Below are 12,749 nucleotides of genomic sequence, written 5' to 3' on the forward strand. Positions count from 1 at the left end.
GTCGACGGCCTGTGTGAGGAGGCGTGTTAACTCCCCTTCGACTCCTGTTGGATTCCTGGGCCGAGGAGGAGGCTTGGGAGCCTGACCACTCCTCACTGTCTGAAGCCATGATGGAACAGCAGGCCTTATCCTCCGCCTCGTCATCCGAGATGGCAGCAGTGCGGCCGCTCGGCGGCAACTGCGCCTCCCGGGGGGGGCGGGGAGGGTGAAAACGATGCTCGAGGGAGAGGCTCCGGCGAGGCAGTCGCTTCAACCACAGTTTCCGGCAGCCTTTGGGAGCGGCGCTTCTTTCTGCGCGGCGGAATGTAAGGCGGCGCGGCGGCTTCTGCTTTGAGCGCTTCGAGTCGAGCCCGCAGGGTCGACATCGGTAGCTCCTCGCAGAAATCGCATCCGCCCTCAGCGAGGGCGAGCTCTGCGTGCCCCAGTCCCAGGCAGAGAGCGCAGATGATGTGGCGGTCTCCGGTGCTGAGAAGGGCGCGACATGAGGCGCAAGTGGAACGAGGCATCTTGAAAAAGACGCTCGTACTCTTTTGTGAGTAGTTCGTAAGAACTAGCTTGCTGAATAAAAAGGATACGTCGTCGGATGGCGTAGCTCGCAGGATGGCTGAAGGTGGCTGAGACGGCCGGCTTCTTCTAGCGCTGTCCACGCTTGCTTGATGCCCCGCGAACGGCGACGCGGCTTCCAGGTCAGCGATGCGAAGAGCTTCGCTGAAGAGATGAAAATCAGGGTTCCAGCCTACGAACTACGCCTATATGCACTCTAGTCACGCCCATTTTGGCGGGCTTTGATGCAGTGAGCGCGCGGACGCCTCTCATTGGATGCGAGTTCGCCCAAGCTCGTCTATAGGCTGCAGCAGTTGCTGCAGAGCAACCTATGAGCTCGCTAGATAGCCCGCTCAAGGTCTGCAGCTGCCGCACTGCGTTGACAATGGATACAAAAATTAAGGATAATTTTTTGGCTTCAATATCTCAGAAAAGATGAATCTTTCCCGTAGCGTAAGCTAGCTTACGCAATACGAGAGAACCTCTCGTAAGAGAACCAGACTACAGTTTGCAAGTGCACATGGGGACAAAGATATTACTTTTTGGAGGAATGTCCTCTGGTTTGATGAAACAAAAATTTGATGCAAGTTAAACAATTTAAAGGCAATTCTACCAAATACTAACAAAGTTTGTTAACTTCTGACCCACTGGGAATGTGATGAAAGAAATAAAAGCAGAAATAAATAATTCTATCTACTATTATTCTGACATTTCACATTCTTAAAATAAAGTAGTGATTCTAACTGACCTAAGACAGGGAATGTTTTCTACGATTAAATGTCAGGAATTGTGAAAAATTGTGAGTTTAAATGTATTTGGCTACGTTGTATGTAAACTTCTGACTTCAACTGTAACCACACAGGGGCTGGTTTAACATACAGTATGCACATGTAAACAGTATAATATGTATTCTATTTAGAGCTGTACAGGTATTCCTAATAAAGTGCTCAGTGTGTGTATGTCTGTTTGCTCTTTAGTTTGATTTACAATGCTGTTTAGAAAGTTGAGGCCATTTAATACTGTTTTAAACTACTTCAATCACAGAGACATTTGGAGTTTTATAGGAGATTGCAACAGAAAAGTCTGGTCCGAATTCAAATTGATTCCACAATCCACGTTGCGCTTCTCACAGCATTTATAAAGATCTACTCTGCATGGATGAGTTCTCGAGACCATTCCACAAGTAAACACACCTGTTCTGCGCTCATGTCATGCTGTACTGATAATAGTTCTGCTTTTGGAATTTTTGCTGTTTGATATTAACAGAAACTGGTAGTGCATCATCAAAGAGATTTAGCCAACTGTGCGTCCTCTAACAAAATCTAGTCACACCTGTAGGAAAAATGGCCACAAAATGCAACCATTTAGTCGCTGTCTAAATCTCTGCAGTGGAAACACTGCCAATGAGGATAGAGTAAAAGTTTGTTAATATGGCTCAAATAGGTGTGGAATGAGAGTTTGTTTCAAACTAGTTGTTTTCTACGCAAATAAAACAAGGTCAAACAGTTTTTTTTGTGTGTTTTTTTAGTTTATAAAATCACAGAAATAAAGCAACAGGCTGCTGTGGTCTCGAATGGAACTTATTCATAGCAGCACCATATTTAATTGTTATTTTATAATGAAAATGAGGTTGTAAGGGATAGATCTAGGCCTAAACTCTCTCAAAGTCTTTCTAGCAAATTAGTCCACTGACGGCCAACACTTCACATTTTGGATATCTCCCTAATCAAACACACCTGATTAAACTCATCAGCTCATTAGTGGAGAACCCAAGACCTGAACTGGGTGTGTCAGAAAAGGGAGAAATACAAGATGTGCAGTGTTGGGGGGCTTCCAGGAACAAAGCTGAGAACCATTGACCTAAATGGTAGGTCAAGATTATGATCAAAGAACATATTTCAAATCAGCAGTAAAATCAGACAAAACTGGAATCATAAATTGTGCTTCTTTACCTCAGATAAAAAAAAAAATGCTATTTCCCGAGCTTGTAAATGTAATGTGCATGTGTTTGTCGGGTTGATTGACAGGTGATGTCTGTTATTAAAAGGTGATTGGCTCTTTTACCTGTAAGGTGGGACTTTATTTCTCCATCCATTTCCCATTCATTTTAATCTCTGACTCTCTTCAGTGGGTTGTTCTGTTCTTTAAATTGGCATTGATCATTCAGCTGATTAAAACTTAAACATATTTTTCTTGAAAAGTAACGAGCTGTGAGTTGAGGAGACTGTGAGTCTATCCCGCACAGCCGCATTTTCATTCCTGTCAAAAATGGACTGATATAACTCTGAATAAGCCTCGAGCGTTTGACTTGACACTCCACGTTCCCATTTTTCCATATACAGTACATAATGGTTTTCATACTGAGCTAACTATATTTTCCCTATCCCTAAACCTCAGAGAAACAGTTTGCTATTTTTACATAAAAAAAACTAAAAAACATTGTTAATATGTTTAAGCCATCTAAATTACAGGGACATTGAAGTGTCCTCTTAAACCATGTTTATTGCATGATGCCCCCATAATTCCTAGTGTGTAACATAAAAAAAGTGTCCTCGTAATTATGGTGATCCTCCTTGGATCACTCATTAAACCATCTGATGCTGTATTGGAAAGTGATGTGAATTGTGTAAGAGAGTGTTGCCAAATATTTGTAGTGTAGCCCATATGTGATGGTATAGAGGGGGATTAACCACCAGGGGGGTTGAGATGGGCCGGTTTAGGTCCAGGGATGTTTTTTTTGTCCATTTACTGCATTTTATTTTATATTTATAATAAATAGTTCTCAGTTGGGTTAAGTTCAGGTGAGGAATGGGACCAGTCATTATTCAGTCACCTTTCAGGCCTTTTCTGGCTAACCAAGAAGTGGAGTACTTGGATGAATGTAAAGAAGCCTTATCTTGAATGAAGTTCATCTTGTTGAATTCTTCATGAACCATGTTCGAAGAAAGTGTCTCCCAGAAACAAACAGTCCTTTTTTTAGTTGATTTTCTGTCCATCTGAAACCCCAAAAGGTAAAAAAAGCTCATTATTAATGATACCAACCCACATCATTACCTCTCCCCACCCTACTGGCTCCTGACATGAACCCATATCATGTGTGCATTAGTGATCCAGCTTTGTTTCCACACATCTGGTCCTTCAAGAGCCCCACTCGTCACATCTGTTCATAAAACCTTGGCCCAATCTTGATGCTTTAACTTGTGATTCTTATTAATTTAAGGATGCGTTTCAGCCTTCCCTAGCAAAGACTCAGATCCAGACATCTTTTACTTTTGGAGACTTCAGGTATGTTATAGCTCTGGAAATTGGTGATGCTGGAAGCTAAAGGGTTGTTTCACATGAATATCTTCTTTAGTTAATTTGTGCTTTTTCTCCTAATTTTTGCAGCTCTCCTGACTATTAATAACAAAGCATTTTATTGTCTTTTACAGGTACAATTATGCACATCTGAATACAGGGTATTAGTTGCCTTCCTCATCAAGAATTAAATAACACTTGAAAATCATTCTGCTTAGTAACTATTTGGATTGATATAGTTTGGAATTGGAAAAAATATGCTTGGAAATATAATAAGAATACTGACTTGCCTAGTATTTATGCACACACTGTAGTGTTTAGTGCACTTCAAATATTGTTTTCCTTCAGTATCCCATTCACACACACACACAGACACCCCAAAAAAAAACAAAAACAAAGGTATCATACACTGTGCTTCTTTGTCTCAGGTCACGCTAAGAAAACGTCTAGGTTACTATTGTAACCTCCGTACCCTGATGGAAGGAACAAGACGTTGTGTAGAAGAAGCGACACTAGGGGTCTCTCTTGAGAGCCTCGCGCATCTCTGAACTTGAGAAAAGGCCAATGAGAAATTGGCAGACAGAATTAGCATGTCCCTCGGACATATGGGTATAAAGGGAGGGAAATGCGTTTGTCCATTCAGGAATTTGCCTGAGGAGCCGAAAATGAGGTTTGGCCGTAACAGTGGCTCGGTTCAGCGAAGTGGCCGGCAGGACACAACGTCTCATTCCCTCCATCAGGGAACGGAGGTTACAATAGAACCTAGACCCTGCGGAGACCACACCTGCCCAGGCTGGGGGAGGTAAAGAGTGGTGAAATACATCACAGGTCGCATGTGGAAAATGGTGAGGTAGTAGATCCATGCAAGGGGACCGTAACGCGGAAAATACACACAGGGGGCAAGTCCACATGGGGTCCCGACCTATGGAGCACCTATTCCAGTACAGAGTAGTTTGAGTACTCGTAATGGGTCTGGTCAGGGAATTCCTCCTCTGAATTCATGGACCAGAAGTCTAGGGAGGAGTTATCCAGGGATCCACAGAAACGGTTGTAAAATAGTTGTCAACTGACAACTGTTATGAACAACATGGCATAAAAATGCATTATACCTCAATAATTTGCTGCAAATTCAATACTATGAGAACGCGCAAAATGATTGACAGGTCAAAAGCGTCATTGACCGCAGACACATTTTTGTTAGCTGTTTACAGAGTCTAGAGCTGTCACAGAGACCGGTGAGATAGCTCATAACACTTATTTAATTAATATCTTTCAGGGAGTAGGAAAATGTTTTGCATAATTTTCCATGAAAAAATAGCTTATAGCACCTTTATGAGATAGCGATTATTATCGGCCAAGAGTAATATAGCCTGATTGTGGCTTTAATTTGTACACTTGGGTTTTTAGCTGGAAATCAATAAGTATGCCACATAAGCTTGCTGATGGACTGTAGTTACTATGGCACCATATTTATTGAATAAATATTATGAAATTAAACACCTTTTGACACCGCAGGTCTCATCAGTTCGTGTGACGTGCACTGCTACGCGTTTCTATAATGCCTTTAATTAAATATTCAGAGTTAATGAAATGCTTTATGCCTGGTGTTGGCTACTGTACCACATAGGCTATTAGTAAAATAATATATATGTACAAATTATTTAAAAAAATAACAAAAATATTTTTTTTATATATTACAGTTAATAGAAGTATACGATCCTAGCTAGTTGTTCAATACAGTGACATTATATTACTCAGAATGGGTTTTTGTAAATCAATTTCCCTAATGATACAAACCTTAATTTCTTACAAAAAGCTATTTCCACCGTTATTGCCCAGACAAAACAAATACAATTTTTAAATAAATACTTTTAACACACGTTGACTCCAGTTGCATGGTGTCATGATGGGAGCCTGCTGTTTATTGACACTGACTTGGGAATACCTTTGTTTGAAATATGAAAAACAATCTAAATATATTACAGTTTCTTTTCAGCAACATTTAACAGTAACAGTTGTGAAACAAAACAAAAAATATATTTTTTTCTCTTCTTTTTTTATTTGGGTTTTGAAGCAATGATTATGGTGTTGATGAGTCTTTTGAATGAATTATGTTTTGATTTATGTTCTTTGTCTTAAATGTATAGTATGTAATATATTCTGGAAAGCACTTTGATCAACTGAAGTTGTTTTTAAAGGTGCACTTTTTAATGAGGAACTAATTTTTTCCTCATTAAAAAGTTTTACTCCTCAAGACATGAATTATAATTTTGCAATGTATGTAGGAAATTATGAACACTCATATTAAAATGAAGACTCCAGTCATATCAGTAACTTTATAAAAGCTGTTTTATTCTACATGGAGAGGGTCCTCACATAGGGGCTGCCATGTTAGAATCACATGACCAGCTGAACACTACTCACTTAATCTCAGTAACAGTCCTGTTATTGGACACTTTCACTCATTGATTAAAGTAATCATGACTGACTGTGAATACTACAATTTCTACAATGACATCTGAAACTGAAAACTATTGATTTAAATGATGCTCATCCAAACCACTAGGTGTCAGTGTAAGTCCAATATGATACAATGAAAAAAGTTACTGAGAGCACCTTTAAATGAAGTATAGAAATAAAGTTGTATTGTATTGTATATTGTATTAAATGGAAAGGTCACATAAATGGAAGGTTACATACATTTCAAATCGGCAAACATTAATAAGTGAATTGTATATAACTAAGCATGTGGCAACTTGGCCCAACCTGACATCTGTGAAAAATACTCTTGAAGGAAGGGTTGACACTTGACTAATACATTATCAATTTATTACACATTAATTTGGCTTTGTTTATGTCATCCACACTGAAAGAGAATTTTCCTCCACTGGAAACTGAGACATCTGAAACATGTTGTCTCAGTAATGTCTTTCTGCTATTGCTCTGTTTGCTTTCAAGAAATTGTGCAATATAAACATTTATCTTTCATCTTCTTGTTCTATTCCTCAATCTATATAAAGGCAAACAAATCTGCCCTTCAGCTCTGTGAACATGGCTGCTCCAATCTCATCCTGAACGCTCTACATTGGTAGATGCTTCCTCATGCTGTTTGACTTTGCTGATACCATTATTAATGTTAGCAGTGATGATGCTGTGATCCGTGCTGCTCCAGAAGGGACTATTCCAGACCACCTAAAGGACTCGTTTTGCCCTGCTCAGTACAATGAGAACATGCAGCGCATCTGGGCATACATGTTTGAGCAGGGCGTGCGTGATGATTCAATACACTCTGCCATAGAAATCATTCCAGCTACACCGGGCATACCGGCGCTCTTCGCTTTCTTGCACTTGCACCAGTGGCGGAAATAGGGGCGGACCCCATTGGCCACCCCATACATTTTTTTGGTCATTATTTGGCACAATTTAGTTCTTTAGAGGTGAAATCATCTCTGTACAAATGTACAAACTTAACATCCAAGGGCCAAGGTCACCGCACCTCTCCATCCCGGATGTCATTGTATCCCTCCCACACACACAGTCCGACGATATAAAAATGCTGCCCAAATATTTCTGTGCCACCACAGACTGATCACTTGGCCCTGCCTGGCCACCCCTTTGAGAAACTCCTGGCTCCGCCCCTGACTTGCACATGCAGGACTTTGAGTGTGTGGTTATTTCTGATGCCAGTATTTACTTCATTGAGATGTGGCTTCAGAAGGCTGGTGTACATCAGCTTTGTTCAGAAATCTTCACCAACTCTGCCAGCTTCGATAAGGATGGGTGCCTGGTGCTGCAGCCCCACCACGCTCACAGGTGCCCGCGGTGCCTAGACAACATGTCAAACAGGTAATGCTGTGGGATTTCCTGGCACGGTGGGCGAGACAGAGGGGCCGGCCTTTCCTCCTTCAGAGAAGGGGCCAATGATATCTGCCCGACTCTGGCTCTAGGCAAGATGGACATGGGTTTTCCGAGGAGGAACTCGCATTCAACACTGACACATTCTTAGATCGGAAGACTTTGATGTGTTTTCGGTCTGTCCATTTTGCAAATTCTCATAGTTTAGTAGTTGAAGCAGATCATTTGGGTTTAACATCATATTCAGATTCTTAGCAATTGTCAGCTGAGGTAGCTATTTTGCTACTGTTGTGTTTGACCACCATGAGACGATACAAAGTTGCTCTACTGTTTGGTGACGGTCTTAAATGCCTTACCACACCAGAGGCGATGCGGCGATGCGAAACCAATTGCCAGCGAATAGCCCGTTCACATTAAAAGTGAAGCGAAGGAAGGCCTTTAGCACATTCATGCCTTTATTATTGGTTGCGCTAATCGAGAAGCATTATTTACCCCCATATGGTAGGTGGCGCAAATCACCTTTCAGCTGGTCTACCCTTCGCCCATCACTGATGAGAAGACCTCACAAGCAAGCACGTTTTCTAGCGAGCCAACTGAAAAAATGAAATCATCTCTCTACAAACTGCAGCAGTGATGACAATTTGCTGTAGATTTGCTTAACAAGAAAGAATACATTCCAGACACTTTCACAAACTATTTCAGTTTACCTGCTGGACATGCTGACTGATAGTATTATCATGTACACACAGTTTTAGGGGGGATTAGAAAGAATCGAGTGTGAAAAATAATATTAGCGGTCAAATTATCTAATCAATTGGAACAAGAGTGATGCATACTCATAATGACTGTTAAAACAAATGTGGTCAGTTGGAACTATACTGATTGTATCTTATTGCCATCGGCATGTACTTGTGTAAACAAATTAAAAACCCTGCATGTTATGAATTAAAAGTGACACCATCTAAACACTCCAAGAGACATTTATTTTGTTGCAGTGTATATTGGGGTGAAGACTCCATCTTTAACTCACAAAAAAACAAACTCTCGTATTAATAAAGCTGCGTATTGCCAATGTTCTCCACAATAAGAAATGCACAGTGACATATATATTATGATTCAGTAAGTCGCGAGCCATCATGTTATAATCAAGCTGCATTACATACGCACGCTCGAGGGACAAGCATCCCCATTTCAAGAGTGTTCATCAGCCGGGTGCAGTTTCAATCTCTCCCCCTTAGATCGGGACACTTCGTGCAATTCATAGACAAGGCGCTGACCGCACAGAGAAATGCCAGTTTCAGAGTTTGTATTTATTTACATGATCTGCTTCCATATTATTTGAACTTTAATAATGCTATAACGCAATAAGTATAACTGCATTTAAGATGTAATTTCGGGGTGTTTCAATTTAAAGACGCTCGTCATGCAAATTTTGCTCCAGCTCCACAATGAGAGTGCTTCTGTATTTACTTATTTTGTATTTTTGCATTATAATTCCCTCATACTTTGCGATCTACATCACCTACAAAGTTTAGAGTGCATCTGGACGGTGATCTGTGTAATTCTTCCTCTCCTCAATCAGTCGTGAACTGCAGTGCTGCTCTCGCGTGTCATCATTAGAGTTTCATATGATCTCATGTTACATTAAATGAGATCAGACGACTATTCGATAATGAAAATATATGTATATATATATATTTATCAGTGGTGAATTCTCAGAGCCAGCAAAGCCTTCTCTGCTGGTCTAACATGCCAAATAAATATCCATTCTGGGAAAAGATTGAGAAGATTGTGAAAATACTCAGACCGGCCCGTCTGGCACCAACAACCATGCCACGCTCAAAATTGCTTAAATCACCTTTCTTTCCCATTCTGACATTCCGTTTGGAGTTCAGGACATTGTCTTGACCAGGACCACACCCCTAAATGCACTGAAGCAACTGCCATGTGATTAGTCGATTAGATAATTGCATTAATGAGAAATTGAACAGGTGTTCCTAATAATCCTTTAGGTGAGTATATATATATATATAAAACAAAACAGCTGAATGGCAAATTTACTTTTCATTATGTTTTTATTAGACTAGAACGGGGGTTTCATTGCGATGAAGGTCAGGATGAATTGGAGCAGGCAGCACATTTGATGCATATTTGATATGCATTGCTGTACCTGTTTGCAGCTGTACAATACTGTTTCTGATGAGACATGTCTCTCCAATGATCTGTTTGACTACTGAATGTGTACAGTCTTATAGCTACTGTCAGTTTTACAGAGCCATTTAACATCAGTCAGAGTCAAGAGTGAATCGCATTACAGATCATCTTTATCCAAATGCTGTACTTATCTTAGTTCATGATTGTTATAGAATAGAAAATATCTCAAACTAAGAAATCTTTGCTGTCATTTTTAGTATGTATGTATGTTGCTTCTCTATGACGACACAGGAAAGTTCTCCAAACGCAGCACATCCCAAACCAATATTTCCTTTTTACAGCTTATATTGGAAAGCCTTTATAATTAGTTACTTTCAAATAATATAGCCTTCTATTGGCTTAACAATTACTTCTGTTTCAAGTGCTTAACTACATGTGAATTAAATGAAAATCAGAGTTTATAATCAGTCTGTTCAGTTCATTATTTGTCCAGCTGGAGTCACCAATTCACACACACACTAGTAGAAGAGTGCGTAAGCACAGTCAAGATTGTCCGGATGGTGCGAACATATTTACGGCAAATTTTATTTTTTATAAATCACGATATGTTTGTGTGAAATTGCTTGTGCACATATCAATGCCCATTTTGTGCATATGAAACTTTTATACATCAGGTCCCAGCTCTCTCACCTCATCTATACTAATCGTGACAGGTTTGAGGTCATGGCATTATAGCTTCCTTGCTAGTGCGTCCAATCGTCAGTTTGACTCCCGCTCGGGTCGGGTCGAGTAGGACTGGTGACACTTACTAAAATAGTGCCCAAACAGCACTCAGTCATAGCGGTTTTCTGTAACTGTCTCCAGGTAAACAGTTTACTAATGGACACTTTTGGGAAACATTGATAAAGTCAATTACCCATGACCTAAGAGATGTGAATGCAGCGTGTGATTCAATCTGCAAGTCAGCTCAGTCAGAAATAACTTCATTTGTCTTGTATGTGATCTTCCAGATCTTCACCTTGCTGAGCACCAGCCTCCCTACAACAATCCAGCAAAGCAAAGCATAACCTCATTGATTCTTGTTTATTCAATTACTGTAGCGAGGGCTTAAAAAACTAAACTGGGACATGACGCCTTTCAAAGGTCGCTTTGTATTATGAGATCCTGATATTACTGCCAGCTCACTCTCACACTGATTAGTTTGATGTATCATAGTTCCTGCTGTCATATAGCTTTGACTTTCACTTTGTACACATACCAATATGACATTCTGCAAGGCATACGTAACTTCATGCGATAGCGTCCCCATACTACAGTGAGTATTACTTTTCACCACAGGACTATAAAAAAAAGGTACATAAAAGAATAGGCTACCATGGTGTGACAAGGCGGAGGGCGGGGGCAGGGTTGTGATTTCACAAACCTAAAGTTTTGACTTTTTTTTTTTTTAATAAACCGTATTTTGGGTCCTGTTCCCCTCCTGAACCCTGACAATAAACAGAGATAGGAACGCATCAAGGCATGTCCGAATCCAGTATTTGCAGCACTTCCTGTCAAAGAGACATTCATCTGGTCAGACAGCATAGATCCAGCATTTGCTGACATTTATATTCCAAAATCCATGGCACCTGAAGGAGTACTTAGTTTATAAATGTCCTGTTTTACACTTTTTTTTTTCCTAGTAAATAAGTATTGTAGATAGTAAATACTGTATGTGCTTGGTTATGTCTTAAGCTCACATTAATTTGCTTTAGATCATTAGACATGGTGTTATGGTGTCTTGAAAGGCTGTCCAAAACCAACATCCTTACAAGGTGTCTTCATATGCAAATCGTTGCTTGTGAAATCATTGAATGACTGGCCAGTGATGCAGTAAGGTAGCTGCCTTAGCTTTCGAATGTAGTGTAGGGAGGTTCATGAGTGGTTCTTGCACTGGAAAAAGCATTTGATCATTTATTGGACATTGTGCTTTCAATCAATTTATGTTTGTCCTACCTGAAAGCCTGGCTTCTCTAAATGATGATTGGTTGAGATCTCAAATGGGCAGAACTTTGCAGGAGATGGCCAATAGTTGAAACTGTGATGTATTTGACTGACAGTGTGTGATGTAAAAGCTCAGCACTGTGGATCGCAGAGTGTTTTCTGCAGCTTGGAGAATCAGATACAGGTGCAGTTATTTGCTAACTTGTTACACATTTATTTTAGCCTTTATAATTCTATATTTTGCCTAATTAACATTTGCCTAATTAATTTTTGCAAAAGCATTGCTGAGGCTGTTCAGTTTTTATTTATTTGTATAATTAATTTTATGATAATATATATATATATATATATATTACTTATAAATATTTTTATTATGTTAATGTTGAATTGTTGTACTTGAAAGACACAGCGTGAATGCTTAAAGATGCTCACACAGCTTCATTCTGGCACAACTAAAATGTACTGAGATCATCCAAGCAGGCACCCAAGGCAAACTTAAGTGAAGCAGTAGTAGTAAGTGGACTTAATGAGGATTTTAATGGAAAGATGGAGCTGGTGATTACTAAAGCATAAGACAGATGAAGGGTATTTTTACATGTTGAACTGATTTGTGAACATGGTAAGAGCTCTTATTTCTATCTGCATCTCTTGATAGATTGCGATTTTAAACTTGCTGACTTCTCCGTGTCTGTGAAGTTAACACTTGTGAGGTTTTTTTATTTTTTGCTTTGTTTTTACATAGCCCAAAAAACAAACATGACTTTAACACATAAGTGTCACTATTACTATGAATACGTTTTTTTTTTCCTGGCATTTAATAAATCAATTCAATGCATTTATTAAAGTCAACATTAAAATACACATAAAAAGTATTTTTGTGTGACTTTATCCATTACATTTAAAGCTATCAAGCTATC

General features: G+C 39.7%; 1 pseudogene; it reads left to right on the forward strand.

Moving 5' to 3' along the window:
- Positions 1–3,103: 3,103 nt before the first annotated feature.
- Positions 3,104–7,846, forward strand: LOC127627215 (probable phosphatase phospho1; annotated as a pseudogene).
- The last annotated feature ends 4,903 nt before the right edge of the window (positions 7,847–12,749 follow it).

This window comes from Xyrauchen texanus, chromosome 33 (genome assembly GCF_025860055.1).
Source record: "Xyrauchen texanus isolate HMW12.3.18 chromosome 33, RBS_HiC_50CHRs, whole genome shotgun sequence".
Taxonomy (NCBI): Eukaryota; Metazoa; Chordata; class Actinopteri; order Cypriniformes; family Catostomidae; genus Xyrauchen; species Xyrauchen texanus.